The sequence below is a fragment of the Myotis daubentonii genome, chromosome 18, assembly GCF_963259705.1.
Source record: "Myotis daubentonii chromosome 18, mMyoDau2.1, whole genome shotgun sequence".
NCBI lineage: Eukaryota > Metazoa > Chordata > Mammalia > Chiroptera > Vespertilionidae > Myotis > Myotis daubentonii.
In genome coordinates, this window is record NC_081857.1 from 9,023,544 (window position 1) to 9,038,804 (window position 15,261).

Genomic DNA, 15,261 nt, shown 5'->3' on the forward strand with positions numbered 1-15,261 from the left:
TTAGTCACCCACCAGGACTTGCACTTGGGTCTGTCTCGCAGGCCTTGGCTTCTCCCAACTAACTCAAGCATGGGACAAGGCCTGACGCCCCCTTAGGGCAGAAGAAACCGCCCCCTTTTTAAGGACCACCCTTCCCCCAGCAGGTGTCACAACCTCTCTCACATCCCCAATTTGGGATCCAACAACTCTTCAATCAACAAACATTCCTGGAGAATCTTTCATAAGCAGGTGTCCCGAGGAGGACCAATTTCCGCCCCCCAAGAAGCCACAGTCTGATGGTGGAGGGGCAGATACAGGACAAACACGTGAGACGCTGGGTCCTCAGCACACGCTCTCCGTGCGCTTGGCGATGAGCAGGCGCACAGGGGAACGGGCGCTTCTTATGATTATTTTCAAAGCCGGTGCGCAGAGAGGCCGTGGGTGGGTGAGAAGAGAAAGGGCTTTTCCTGGTCCAGGCGCCGCGAACCTTTCCCGACGCGCCCGGGCGGGGACGCGCGGCAGCATCCCCCCCCCCTCCGCCCCCCTCCTCCTCCTCCTCCTCCTCCTGCGTCCCGGTCCCCGCTCGGCGCGCGAGGGGAGTGGCGCGGGCGCGCGCACGCAAGGTGCCGGGGGCGCGCCGCGCCCGGGGACGCGCCCGGGCCGGTCTCTGCCCTAATGCGGCGGCGAGAGGCGCTGCAGGAGACGCGGGGGTAGTGGCAGCGCAGGCAGCAGAGCGCGCGGGCTGCGCCCAGGGCCGGAGCGGAGCCCCTGGAGGTAGGTGAGCTCCGACACCGGAAAGATGGGGGTGCGGGCGCAACGGGGAACATGGAAACCTAGGTAGCGACTACCCCGCTTTTCCCGCCCTCCCCTTTCCGTCTCCATCCCCGAACCTGTCCCCATCCCCCTCCGTCCACATCCCGACCTTTCTCTCCACCCCGTCACCTGCTCTGACTCCATCCTGTTCTATCCACGTCTGCACCCCACTCCATTCCAGCTCCCGACCCCCTGCACACCCCACACCCGCTCAATCTCACCGGCCACATCCCTTCCCCCTTCCTGCATCCTCACCCTCCTTCCCATTTCCTCTGCCCTGGTGTGCCGGAGCCCTGGAGCCCTGCGTCCGCGCGCCCTGCCCTGATACCTCTGTTTACTTCCACATCCCACTTTGTAGGACCCCCACCCCTTCCATCCTGCCTTCCCTGTCCATCAGGCGCTCTCCCTGCCCTCCCTGCCCTCCTCCCTGCCGCATCCCCATCACCGTGTGCTGTCTCCCAGCTCTCTCATGGGCCTCTCCAGGTCTCCTCTGCGCACCTGTCCGGGCCTCTCCCAGCTGCCTCACAGTCCCTCTAAGGAACCCCATCTTCTCTCTCCTCCTTGGTGTTACCTGGCCTGCCCTCCATCACCTTCCCCACCTGCCCTTCTTGGTGATGCCTGGAGCCACAGGGCTTGTACTGAGCCTTTCACCTGCCACTGGGCCCTCCTTCCCTGCTTGGGGAGGCCTCCGGCTCTGCAGGCCCCGGGTCCTCGCTGTTGCCACTTATAACCTTTTTCTGCATGTTTGATCCTGTTCATGGTTTGGGGGCGAAGGATGCTTGGGGTTGGTAGGCCTCTCCGATATCACCCTCCCCTTAGCTGTTCAGGTTTGTTTCCTAGAGGAACTGGGGGAGGGTGCTCAGGGTGGGGAAGAGCTGGGTCTGAGGACGGCCGAGGAGCCTCTTCCTGGGCTTGTTCCGGGCCCTGGGATGCAGGGCCGGAGAATTTCGGACGCTAGAAAGGATGCTTCCTCAGCTTCGCAGTCAGCACTTTGGCTTTAGGAGCTGTCATGAGTGTGGCCAATGGGCTGGGCTGGAGTGGGCAGAGTGCTGAATCACCAGACTGGTGCCCACGGCAGCCCCTCTCCAGCGGCCTGAGCCAGGCGCGGCTCCTGGTTCCTGGTTCCTTCTTGGCATTTGGCAGTGGTGAGTGTGAGAGTGTGTGAGTGTGAGTGTGTGTGTGTGTGTTGGGCGGAGATGCCTACTCCCTCAGTCCGGAGGGGAGGATGACTGTGCCTCTTTTTCTGCCTGTCTGCCTCCCTGGGGTGAGGGCCTGGTGTGTCTTCTCTACCCTGGGCACTGTGGTGAGCCCTGCTGGGCCATATTCAGATCGTCAGCAAGGGCAGACTTGCAGGGCCGGAGCTGAACTGTTTGTTTGGGGTGAGAGACTGGCAAGTTCAGAGCCCAACAAACTTGAGACGTAAGTGGGAGAAGCCCGGGGGAAATGTGTGTGGAAGAGGAAGGCCCTGGGGAGAGGGGCCAGAGCAGCTGGGGGAGTGGGGGGCCTGTCCTCCCCTGGTTTGGGGATCAGTGGATCTGGTGGGATTGCATCGCAGAAAGACTGAAGGAGGTGAGTTGGGGGTGGGGGTGGGGTCTGCTATGAATCTAGTACTTTCTACCTTTCGTTTTGACTGAGTTGGCATTTCTGAGAGAGTAATTTCTCCTACTTGTCTTAAGATTCTGCTGTGTGTGTGTGTGTGTGTGTGTGTGAGAGAGAGAGAGAGAGAGAGAGAGAGAGAGAGAGAGAGAATAACACATATGAGGAAAGAGCCATTTACACTTCGCCCCACAAATTGTGTTTGCCCCATGAAACGGAGTGGCAGCCCAATTCCTGTCTTGGGGACCTCAGCTAACCCCCGGAGGCTGAAGTTGGAGGTTCAGAGCAAATTGCTGTCCCTACTCCGCCAGGCTCCCTCACTTTACAAATCTGAGTGGTTGGACTCTGAGCGGGACTCAGGCAGCGCCTGGCAGGAGGCATTCGGCTGGGGGACTAGCTGTCCTCCGCTTGTGGCCCTTCTGCGCCCCTCCCATCAGAATGGGGGTGGGACAGGAAGCTTCCCTGGCATTTCCTGGACCAGGAGGAGGCATCACCTGCAGCCATCCTGGAGAGCTGATTGGATTAAGGTTCTGCCACTGAAATGCTTGATTGGAGCTCAGGTTAAGTGGGGGATTCTGAGAGCAATGGACATATTTCCTAGTTTTGTGAAGTGAACCTCAGCCCACATTCCTTGTTTGACATCGTGCAGGCTACATGGAGACACTCAGAAAGAGGAGCCAGCTTGTGGGGCTGGTTCTCTCAGGGACACATGGAGGAGGCGGTTGATATCTGGGGGTTGGGTTCTGGCTTCGGGTATCTGAGGGGAGGAGACACAGAAGAGGGTCCCGTTTCTGCAGTGACTGAGGGACAGGCTTCCAGGGCTCCCATCCCTCTGTGGTTGCAGCTCGTTTCCTTCCCCTGGTGCCACTGTCCTCCAGAACCATCCAAGAGCTGGGCACAGGGATCATCACTTGGTCTTTAGAAAAAGAAATTCTTCGGAAACCGGACAAGGAGAGGCAGAGAAGTTCACTCAGGCCTCTGTCTGTTTGCCTTGGGAGGAGGGAGAAGGAAGCGAGAGGAACTTAAGGCGGTTCCATACTTACTCCTTTAACAAGTGCTCACTAACCCCTACCATGTGCTGCTCTGCTGGGTGCTGGCATCCTAGAGATGAAAAGCAATACAGGTTTGGTCTCTCAGAGCTCCCAGTGTAATGGAAAAGAGGCAAGTAATCAGACAAATTACACAGATAAGCGTGAGTGAGAATATCAGGCCAGGGGTGGCCAGGGGTGTGGAAGGGCAGTGCTTTCCCCCCAGTGGTATTAGCCCCCTCTCCTCCACACCTGTGAGGGGGCTGGTTGATGCTCTCCTGAGCGGTAGGTCTGGGCTGGCTCTGGAGTGGACTGTGAGGAATGGGTGGAGGAGGAGGTGAGATGAAAGATGTCACCAGATCCCTGGCTTGAGGGGGAGGACTGCCTCAGCCTGAAGGGAGCACTCGTAGGGAACTCTGGGACAAGATCGAGGCTGGCCAACTCGCCCATTCCTGTTTGCTATGCACTTGCATTTGAGGGGAAAGTGGTCAGGATGTGCTGAGAATGTCAGTGAGTCAGAGGATGGAGGCCAGTGTCTGCCCTCGGAGCTCCTGTCTGGAGGGGAAATAGCAAGTCATGCACAGGTCTGTGCTCAGAAGCAAGGTGAATGGGAAGATCGTGAGCTCTGTGGGTGGAAGGTCCTGGAGTTCCGGGGAGGTGAGAGTCAGGAGGGAGTCATCAGAGAAGTGGGTGGCTAGTGGGGAGTAGGGGCGATCCTTAGAAGGCGGACGCTTGAGCAGAGGTCACTGTGAACACCCGCAGCTGAGCTGGAAGCACTGAGGGTAGAGACACCCGGCCTCATCTTCTGAGGACCCCTCCTCTTCCCCACACACCTAATTTAGTTCATGTCATGAGTGTGTCCTGAGCCTGTGGGTATATATATCCCAGGGACTGTGCTAGGTGTTGGACTATGTCAGGGTGGAGATGCAGAGATGGCAAATGAAGACAGTACAAGGTAACAGGAGTTATACAGAATACAAAATAACAGAGATTCGATGGGCTCCTGGCATTGGAGGAGCATGGCCGAGTGATTGCACCAAGCTCTTCGGATAAACCCCTGCTTTGGCCAGAGCAGCTTGATGTTAAAGTTTTGAGCATTACCCAGGTAGGGCCGAGGCCTAGCAGCGAAGGCAGATACTAGATACTATGGCCTGGTCCTTGGGGCTGGGAGCTCATGGCTGGGCTGGGTGCTTGGGTAGGCACTTCCGCAGCTTTGCTGACCCGGGGCATTGGTCAGATTGTGCCAGCCACCCTCCTCCTGAACTACGCTCCTTTTATTAGGTCTTGAGGCAAGCCAGGAAAATGTAAAGTGGAATAATACGAGTTATCCTTATAGAGTGCTTACTACATGCTACGCACCCTACTCTGGGCTTTATATACACCGTCTCATTTAATCTTCACAGGAGTTAACCCTACTTAAAGAAATAGTGTTAGGATCCTGGTTTTACAGATAAGGGAACAGACTCAGAGAGGTGGTTATTTGTTTAAGACTCTAGAACAGGCGAGTTGCAGAGCTAGAATTTAAACCTATATGTGTTTGATGTCCAAGCTCCTCTCCTTTGTATGGTACTGAGCTCCCCTCCCTGGTGGAAAAATAAAGAACTGGGATGTTCTTTATCTACCTGCACCGGGTTTTTCAAAATGCTGACACGCCGAGCTCAAAAGGTTCGCCATCACTGTACTACGTCCTTCTGAAGGATACAGAAATGTGGTGCATGCTTTCACATAGGGGAGCGAAGACCGAAACAGGTGAAACCTCTTGGGAGTAATACAAGGCAGTTTCTAATGAAGTCTTCAGACCCTGGGCAGTCACATTGCCTAAGCATGGCTGTTGGAGTCAGGCTTAGTAGAAACTGCTCACCTTTGAGGTCAGACTGAACTGCATTCAAACTTTGGTTCTTCTGACTAATTGAGGAGCGGTAGCCTCCCAGTCTGGAAAATGGGGATATTGACATGAACCTTGCAAAAATAATACAAGGATTAAATGCGATAAGGTCGTGAAGATCCCAGCACAGTGCCTAACAGGTAGCACACAGTCAAATGCTGGCTTCTGTGCACAGAGGAGGTGGGAATGGAAGTGAACCTTGGAGACCTGTTGGACTTCTGATGGGGAGGGAAGAGGAGGGGATTCTAGAGGAGGGAACTCGCCAGGAGTATAAGCAGAAGTTTGGTGGGTGCAGGCTCTCTGGGAAAGCAGTCACCTGCTGTATCTGTCCGCTCTCCCAGGTTCCTGCAGTAAAGCCTTGCAGGAAGGCTCGTGGTGAAAACAGGAGGGCCCGTGTTCTGCCGCCAGCCCCATCATGAACAGGGCTTACATGTGTTTCTCTCTGTAAAACGAAAAGATTGCTGAAAGCCTCTTGTCCCAGAAGCCCATGTTTCTGGAATTGATTGCACTGTCCAGTTTCTCATTCTGTCTTTCCTCTCCCAAATGCCACGCCATGAAAAAGTTTGAGTGCCTGGGGCCTGGTGAGGTCATCCCCGGGGGTTGTTCTCATCCTCTCTCACTCCTGCAGCGCCCGTCCTCTGGGAAGCAGCTGTTTGGGCATCTGTTTTCTCCTCCTTCACCTGCTCCTCCACACTCTTCCCTCCCTGGCTGGGCCAGCCCCTCCTGAAAGGCCTCCTGGCAGCCCCTCTCCCCATCATTATGATGCTAATCGTGTTGTTAATTTTTCTGAGATGCAGAAGGAAAGCCCCAATCTGTTCTAATGAATTTAATTAGAGAGGGGCTTGGAGGGCTTCTGAACCTCTTACCAGGATCACAATAAACAGAGTTAAGGGGATAAACAGCCTGGGATCAGCAGCTCAGGGTAGGAAGGGAGGATTTCCAGCTCAGTCCTAGGATGAAGAAACCTGGCACCCGGAGCTGGAAGAAGGTTTGTCAGCTGTCCCGCCCGGCCCCAGCCCATCCACTTAGCTTCAGACCTAGTTCTGCCCTCAGGTGGCAGTGGCCCTCTGGAGAAGGTGTTGTTCCCATCACCACCACCAAGCACTTATTGAGCACCTGCTCTGTAGGTCAAGGGTATTGTCTGGAACACTGTGGAGGCTATGAGAGAAGAGACATGTGTTCAAATATAAGAAACATTTGCAATTCTAGACAGTAAATGCTAGAAGGTTGATAGAAGATTATGTTGGGCTTGGGTGATCTGGAAAAGCCTCTTGCAAGAGAAAGCACTTGAGGTAGGTCTGAGACTTGAAGATTAAGTAAGAATCCTATATAATAAAACCCTATTATGCAAATTGAACAAACAGTAGAACGACTGGTTGCTATGATGCACACTGACCACCAGGGGATATACGCTCAATGCAGGAGCTGCCCCCTGGTGGTCAGCGTGCTCCCACAGGAGGAGCGCCACTCAGCCAGACACTGGGCTCACGGCTGGCGTGGGAGCAGGCCTAAGCCAGCAGGAGGATATGCCCCAAATGGTCCAGGACTGCAAGAGGGTGCAGGCTGGGCTGAGGGACACTTCCCTCCCCCAGTGCACGAATGTCATGCACCGGGTCAATAATAATAATAATAATAATAATAATAATGATTTAATAATCAGAATGGCTGGAGGAAGAGCAGATGCAAAGGCAGGACAGCACAGGGCACCTTTGAATCATGATGAATAAATACTATGGCGTGGGTGCATGTAATTCAGTGGTGCAGGTATGTCTGGAGCAGTATAATCAGGCACAATCATAGAGGAACCTGGGCACTGGAGTCTGTACTCTTCTACCCTGGCTGTCCTGGGGTCTCCCTGCTTTCCTTTTTTGAGCTCTGAGGATGGCCAGCTTGGTGAAGGGCCTACGACTGGATGGTTCTGGCCTTCATGCTGAGCTCACTCTCCTGGGCCCAGTTCAGGCCACCTGGGGTGGGTTGACCAGTTGCTAAGTTTTGTTCTCAGATCTTGTGACTTTCTGGGATGCGAGTGAATGGCTGGCGGAACAATTCCAAGGACTTTCCCCAGTGATGAGAAGTCCCTTCTTCACTGATGTTGGCCAGTTTGCTTCGGCGGTAGCATTTTGTGCAAGTATTCAGTGGAGTCTTCCAGCTCCGGGGTCCGCGAGTTTCATGACGCATCCTTCATATTGCTGAGAGTCCCCTGAGTGCTTCGTGTGCATGCGTGTGCAGGTCTCTGTGTGGGCGCTGCCCGTGTTAGCAAAATTATTCCCACTAGCCTCTGGTTCCAGTCTGATCTTTATCTATAACACAAAAGTTATTAAACATTTCTGGGCCTTAATTTTTGTGTCTATATTCATAAGCTGAATGCTTTGAGAATAGGATTTTAAACACGAGGAGGCATTATAACTATCATTTTGACAAAAAGTATAATATTGAACTGAAATTTTAAGTCAGTGATCCCTCTGCCTCAGAACTGCTTGACTCGTGAGACTAGCCAGAGTCTTATTTTGGGGGACCACCAAAGGTTATGCTTTTTGGTTATTTTCCATAGTCTATGGGCTTATGCATAATGAATGGTGAAGTTAGTCCACTGCTGTCAAGTGTTCATTGCCCTATTCATGCGTGTTTGTCTGAGAGCCATTGTTATAAAGCCACGGTTACAGTACCCATTGTGTGGTGTTTTTCCACATGCGGGAGGTGACATGTTCTTTATGAAGGAAATGCCTCAGAGGCCACAGGCCATTTTCCTTTGCTGCTGTAGGCGAGGGCAGAAACTGGGTCTCTGTCTGATCCTCATCACACACTGAGTAGAACTGAAGCCTTTCTGACTCATGTTGGGAGCTCACCCAGGGTTCTGCTGACCCCAGCCCTTGGGGTATTTTATATCATATTTGTTGTGTCTTTGAAGCTTCTACTCTGTGCACAGCACACGCCTCGGTGGCAACTTGTTTTGAGAGAATCCTCAACTCCTAGAATGTGAGAGGTGATTTAGTCCAAGGTCATTATTTTCCTGATCAAGAAACAGACTCAGAAGGGTGGCTGCATGGCTTGTGGTGACAGAGCGAGTTCTTCCACATACTGGAACTTAAAAAATTACGTCTGAACCTAGTAATTGTACAAGACAGTATGTCATGAAGTTCCCTAAAGCACAATTAAACTAGAAGTGCTGTGCGATGGCAGAGAAGAGAGGAAATCAATGTAAAGTCCTTTGGGAAGATTTAGAAAAGAAACAGGGCGGCTGGTTTGGGTCTCTAGGAATGGGTAGGACTTGAATAGGTAATGGTAAGGAGGTGGGCTTTCGGGTGGGGTAAGGGAGCATAATCGAAGGTGTAGAGGAGGGAAGGGGTGGTCAGGCATTGAGTTGGCCAGTCTGGAGCAGTGGAAGGTGTGGCTGGAGGGACGGGCAGGGGCCGGTGGAAGAGAATCTTGACGGAGGAGTTTTCTTGGGGTTGGCGAGGAGCGTGTGAAGCTTCTTAGCTGAGCTTGCTCTTGCTTCTTTCTGCAGGGGCGTCTGGGGGAAGGGGAGTGCAGGGACTTGCTCTTGGGCACTGGCAGGGAGCCTGTCTCTGTCCAGGGTGCTGACCTGCCCTTTGAAAAATTTTTCTCCCCAATAATACCAGACTCAAAGGTAAAGCCGGGGAATGCTTAGAACCACCCAAAAGGATTATAAAACAATTGTGTCCAGGACTAGGGTGCACGTGCCCTTTCTGGCTGTAAACTGGTTTACAGCATCTGACTTCCAGTCCTTGTGATGAAAGCAAAAGTGTGGGCTGGGAAACGAATAAATGCCTTCTTAAGAGGGAGGGACCATGTGTGTGCACATGTACATGCTAACACGACCCGATCTGTAGCCCTGTACGTTTTGCCTTAGAGTCTTTCTGTACATGAGAATCTTAGCACCTGCGCTCTTTCACTGTGAAAAATGGACTCCTACTCAACATTTCAGTGTTCCTAAAACTCTCCCACTAACTCAGAGAGAGTAACAGACGTTCCCGGCAGACCCTACTCATTTCGTCAAATGAAACATCTAAATGTTCAATGCTAGTGCCATCCAGCAGAAATGTTCTGTATTCGTGCTGTCCAACACGGCAGCCCCAGCCACATGTGGCTGCTGAGCACGTGGCATGCAGCTAACGTGACTGAGAATGGAATTTCTCTTTAAATTTCATGTGACTTAAACAGCCATAGGCGACTAGTGGCTGCTATATTGCACCGCACAGCTTTTCAGTCAGAACATCATCCCTGGCCTCTGGTCCTTCACACCTACACGTCTGGGAGGTGGAGGAAAGTGGACTTTGCATGCGGGTGAGTTTGAACTTTGCTGGAGAAAGCCCCTGAATGTGAACCGAAAGTCTGCGTGTGGCTCTGAGTTTTGCCCTGACTTTCTTCTTGTCGGAGTGAAAACGCACCACCATTTTCTTTTCAAGGGCGGAGAGCAGGCTCCTTGAATTCTGGCTGGGGGACCAGGACCTGATCCAAGACATTTTGGCGCCTTGAATGGGCGAGCAATGCAGTGTGTTTGGCCCAGGAAGTTTGCTCTGGGGTGAAGTGGTGCCCAGATGATGTGCTGTGTCAGGTGGGCATCCAGCAGAGAGAAGTTCCTGGTCCTGGGACAGCTCTCCTTCTCACCCCAGGGACCCCTATGTCCTGTTTACTTGGTGTAGTGGACATGGCTCAGGACGGGGGAATGGGTGAGTAGTAGAGGTGCCAGAGGGGAAATGCTTTAAATGCCAATCAATAAGTAAGTAATAGTAGCCTGTCGGAAGACTGGAGGGGAGCGTCCATTGTGTTGGCACATGCCAGTGCCCGTAGGTCTGCCTACCCTTATCACCAACATGCCGGCTTTCCTGGGTCTCTGTCTAAGGCTTGCCCTGGGTAAGCCTGATTTCCTAAACCCGGGTGCATGCTTTCTGTAGCCATGCCTTGTAGTTTTATTGTTCCCTCCTACAGAATCTCAGTGTGCTGATAGTAATCCTTTATAAACACCTGCTTGCGAGCAGCCCTTTGTGAGCCTGGAGCTATGGCCTTGACTCTCGGAAAGTGTGTGCACGTGCATACAAATAACATTTACCGAACCCCTGCTGGTGTGAGTCTCTGCACTTGGCACTGTGGACAGTGACAAAGGAGGAGCCAAGGAGGCTTGCTCTCAGTCTGCTGGGAGAGCAAAGGCAGGCGTGTGTGAAAAATGACACACACACATACACAAATGACAGAAACAATGACGCGGTAGCCAGGATACGGAGCTGGGGGTGGGGCGCAGCGTGACTGAGAGGCCAGATTATGTGTATGTCTCTGTCTGGGCTTCTCTTGAGGATTCCCTCCTTCATGAGGCTGAGCTGGTACCAGCCACCTCCGGGCCTGCGGGGACAGTGCCGCCTTTATGGTGGGGCAGGCAGCTCGCTGCTGCACTGGGGCTGTGCTGAGGCCATACTGTCCTGAGCTCTGGGAGAGGGGGAGGGGAGAGGAGGGGTCGCGAGAGAGAACTGTGTGGAAGGGAAAGAAACTCCCTTTTCTTCTTATCACTTACCCGGTGACAAGGCCTAGCCTGGTTGCGGAAGGGGCTTGTTGGGACTCCAGCAGCTCTTGTGCATAGAGCCCTGTGATGCAGGCCCGGGTGCGGCTCTGGAGGAGACGAGAGGCACTGTGTGGGGGGCGTGGCTCCCACAAAATCACCTGAGCCCCTTGCTCTGCTCTCAGGGGATGGGCGCTGCCTGGCAGGGAGCAGGTGGGCTGCGTCTCCCAACTGGGGCTGGGGAGGGACTTCTCTGGCTGACTCGCAGGGAGGAGCCTGCCTTTTCCACCCTCTTGCACTTACCTGGGTTCTTGTTGAAGTGCACATGCAGAGTCAGGAGGTCTGGATAGGGCCTGGGGTTCTGCATTTTGGACAGCCTGCCAGGTAATGCCATTACCCCTCCACATGGGTTTTCAGCCTTGTAATATGCTAGCCCAACCTGGGGAGATTTTAAAATGTTCTGCTACTGGGCTCTGGCTGGTTTTGCTCAGTGGTTAGAGCATTGGCCTGTGGACCAAAGGGCCACGGATTCAATTCCCGGTCAAGGGCACATACCTCGTTTGCAGGTTTCCCAGCCCTAGTTGGGGTGCTTTCGGGAGGCAGCCAATCGATGTGTCTCTCTCATGTTGATGTTTCTCTCTCTCCTACCCTCCTTCCCTTCCACTCTCTCTAGAAATCAATGGAGAAAATATCCTTGGGTGAAGATGGAAAAAAAATGTTCTGATGGTGGGACCCACTCTACCCCACGTAAACCACCATCTCCGAGAGTTGGGTCTGGGCACTGGGATGCTGGGAAGGCTCTGCAGGTGGCTCTGATACACAGCCAGGCCGAGCAGCACCGGCTCCCTGGATGGTTTCCCTCCTCCCTCTGATGTTCCCGCTGGCTCTACCTTCCTTCCCCCAAGAGACTGGAAGGGCCTGGAGGGCAGAGAATGTCTCCTGTCACGTGACCAGTGCTGGCCCTTAGTTCTCGGTCAGCATGGGGTGGTTCACTCGGCGGGTGACAGTGTGATGCCCAGAGCTCTGTCCTGTGGATGTACCATCAGCCACGAGGGACCTAAGAAGGAGGCTGGCTTGGAACAGGCCAGAGGGGCTTCTAGTGCCTGGAACCTGGTAAACTTCCAGGAGATACGTGTTCAGTGGATGGTTATTCCGGTGTGGGTGGCAGCAAGGATAGGGAGCTGAAGGCCAGAAGGATAGGGATCTAAAGAGTAAGTTATTTCACCTTCCTTAGCTTGTTTTTTCTCAGTGGTAAGATGGAGATCATCATGCCTACCGAACAGGGGTTTTAAATAAGAACAATACAGGAGAAAGGGCGCTGTCAGTGCTGCTGTTGTACAGATAAGCAGCCACGTAAGGATTCACTTTAAAAGCGGCAGGGCTAAGCCATAGCTGTCAGTCCTCTCCCCCTGGTTCTCACAGACCTCCCAGGTCTGTCCCACCAGGTGCCTCGGTCTCCAGAACAAGGAAGGTGCCGTTGACTGGACACCTACTATGTGTCAGGGCCTGTGCCAGATGCTTGGCTTTGTCATCCCACGGACTCATCACAACTCTTGGGTTGGATGTTAATTCTCACGACACTGAGAAAATGGGGGCTCAGAATGGGGACCAACTTGCCCAAGTGGCTGAGCTCTGAGTGGCAGAGCTGGGAGCGGATCTGATTCCCAAATCTAACCTGGCTCACTAGCCAACAGTCAGCCCTGGGCTCCCACACGGGCTGATGGCACCTGCGTTCGAGAAGCTTCGTGGTCTGTCTGCGAGTCACTTGTATTGAAGGGTGACAGAAGAGTCTGGGCATCGCGGACACTCCAGGCTGCCGTAGGAATGTCAGGGTCTGAGGGCACCCCAGCTCTCTGAGTCTTGGCGATACTGCTCTGTGAGGCCTCTGTCCCCAAGGCAGAGGCTGGGACACGCCGTAGAAGAGTCACCACCTGCCCCTGCGGCCCCCTCTGCCCACAGACACTGAACCCAGCTCTTGTTCGTCTCGCCTCCATAGGCTTACTTTTCATTTCGCTGCGAAAAGAAAATGGGAGCACGAAAGCGGACAGAGCCACAAGCCTCCCCTTGTCCAGATGAATGTCAACAGGATATTTTCCTTGCTGTGCTCCCACCTGGAGCGGGACCCTCTCCTCCCATACATTTAGCACTGAGAGGGGGCCCAGAGTTGGTGGTCCTCCTCTGCCCCCGCGCCAGCGCCAGCAATGCTGCCGTATTGCAAGGGCATGATCTGGCCGAAGTCAGCCTGACTAAGCTGGTCAGTAAAAGAGAGGGGAGGGCGGATTCGCATGGTCTGACCAGTTACGGGGGGCAGGGGCAGACCCAGCTAGTCCAGGTGCTTATCTATCTGTACCTGGAAGACTTCTTTCACTCAGGGCCTTATCAGCGATTAGCTGAGACTAACCTAGTCCACACTGCGAAAGAGAGTATGTACCGTTCAGCAGACAGGCAACGCAAGACTGACTACACGGGCACTGCACCCAGCTCATGGGGCTTCACGTGGGATTTCCAGTGCTCATCGCGGAGACACGGCTGACTGCTCCTGTCTGGCCTACGTTCGTCCTCTTGCTGGGTTCTGATTTGGCTGATTTTCTCTTCTGTCTCCCATGAAACTGCTGGGACATTGCTTTCCTGTATGGGAGCCAGGGTTGCAACATCCAGAACTTTCTTAAGCGTTGTTTATGAAACGTTCAAAGTTCACTGTTAAGTACAGAGGGTTTATCCATTGTGTGGCTTCAATATTTTCTCTGCTGAGTCCCCGTTTTCTGTTTTGGCCCTTGTCCCTCTGTCTTGCTCTGGGGTTTTACAGTGTCCCTGGGGTTTTCTGTTTCTGAGAACCGTTTCCTGTCTCCGGTTCTGCGTGGTCAGCAAGCTGCTCCTCTGATAGGAATAAGGACTTCCAGTTCGGCCCCATCACCCCTGGACCCGCCTGAGTGACACCAGCAAACACCCCATCTGACTGCAGAGGTCTGGGGTCTTTGTGCTTAATCTCTTCACTCCCACAGGCCCATGGCAACCCCAGCACAACCCATCCTGAGTGTTTAGGAATCAGCATGAAGCAAGCCCACTGGGGTCCTGGGACTTGGATGAGTTTGGCTGGTGCCCCCCTCCCCCAATCCCTGAGGTCTCTGACCCTTTTTCTTCTCTGTCTGGCTGCCTTCAGCAGCAGGGCCATCAATGGGTTGTCATGCTGAACTGACAGTTGGGAGTCTGGGGAGAGGCTGAGGTTAAAGGAGATGTAGCAAATGACTATGAATGCTGTGTGCTGGGCCCTCTAGAAGGTTCTGGAAGGCTGGTGCAGGAGTGGGGTCAGGGCCTGGGTCAGGTGTTGGCCCCAGTCTCAGTCAGGCTGGGAAAACCCTTTCTGAACATAGTGACTGGTTCTTCTATGTTCCTGAAACCTTGAAAAATGAAGAGGGAGCGCATAGATGGCACTATAAGAAATTGCAGCTGGGGCTTCTGAGAGCAAGAATGCTTTGTTCCTCAGCGGGCTGGTGACGGCCTCTGGGGTCTACCCAGATGCTGACATGTCAGGGACAGACCAAAACAGGCCAAGGACTGCTCACTGGTCCTGAAGGATCTTCTGTTGGTTAGGACCGTTCATGTGTCTTAGATTGTTGGCTTTCTCCCCTTTCTCCCCTCCCCAGGCTTGTTTTCTCAGCTCATGCTGTGGCGTGCATGCATTTGGTCTTGGAAGTAGAAGGTAGTGCAAAGCGAGAGCCTGGAGTCAGACTGCCTGGGCGCATTTACTAGTTGTGTGATCTTTGGCAGATGACGTAAATCTCCTCTAATTGTTATCTGTGAACTTAGGGAGTTAAATAGTAAGCTTGCCTTGCATGGAGTTGCCAGGATCCAATGAGACAATGCACATGAACCCCTTTGCACAGTGCCTGCCACATAGGAAGTGTCCCTTGAAAGTGAGTGGTTGTTGACACTTCCCTTCCTCATACCAGCTTCATGCCCTGCCTTGTTCAAGTACTTGTACACCTAATGACTTTGGAGAACAATCATAAGCTATTTTGGGGCCTCAGATAGGTGCTCAGTTGTGTGCTAAGTACTGTGAGAATTACAGTGGACAAGAAGCAATTTTGCTCTCAAAAACCTTGCACGCTAATAGAGGAAGCATAAAGGTATCCACCTGTGGTAAAGACAGCTGACTGCACAAAGCAATGCAGGATACATGCAGATGTGTGTGCAGACCACAGAGCTCTTGGCGTTTAGGAGAGAGTCTGTTTTCACCTGTGACATCCTGGAAAGACTTCACGCAGGAGACTGAAGTGGAACCTTGACCGATGGCGCTCTTCCTTGTTCTGAGCTCCTGACGGGCTCACTAGGAAGGGTCTCCGAAGGGAAGAGAAGGGAGTTCAGCAGAAATGGACAATCCAGTTATCCTCATGCGCTGATTTCCTAATCGCATGCTGGTGGCACCCGTGGGGGAAAAGGATGGTGGG

General features: G+C 53.4%; 1 protein-coding gene across 14 annotated transcripts in view; it reads left to right on the forward strand.

Annotated features, from left to right (window-relative positions):
* Window positions 1-620: 620 nt before the first annotated feature.
* NFASC (neurofascin) overlaps window positions 621-15,261 on the forward strand; it is a 182,771-nt gene continuing 168,130 nt past the window's right edge. For 13 of the 14 annotated variants that reach the window (XM_059675029.1, XM_059675033.1, XM_059675038.1 and 10 more), the window contains exon 1: window positions 621-753. The gene's annotated coding sequence lies outside the window, so the exon portion shown is untranslated. The remainder of the gene's footprint in view (window positions 754-15,261) is intronic. The other variant, XM_059675030.1, reaches the window with a different exon arrangement.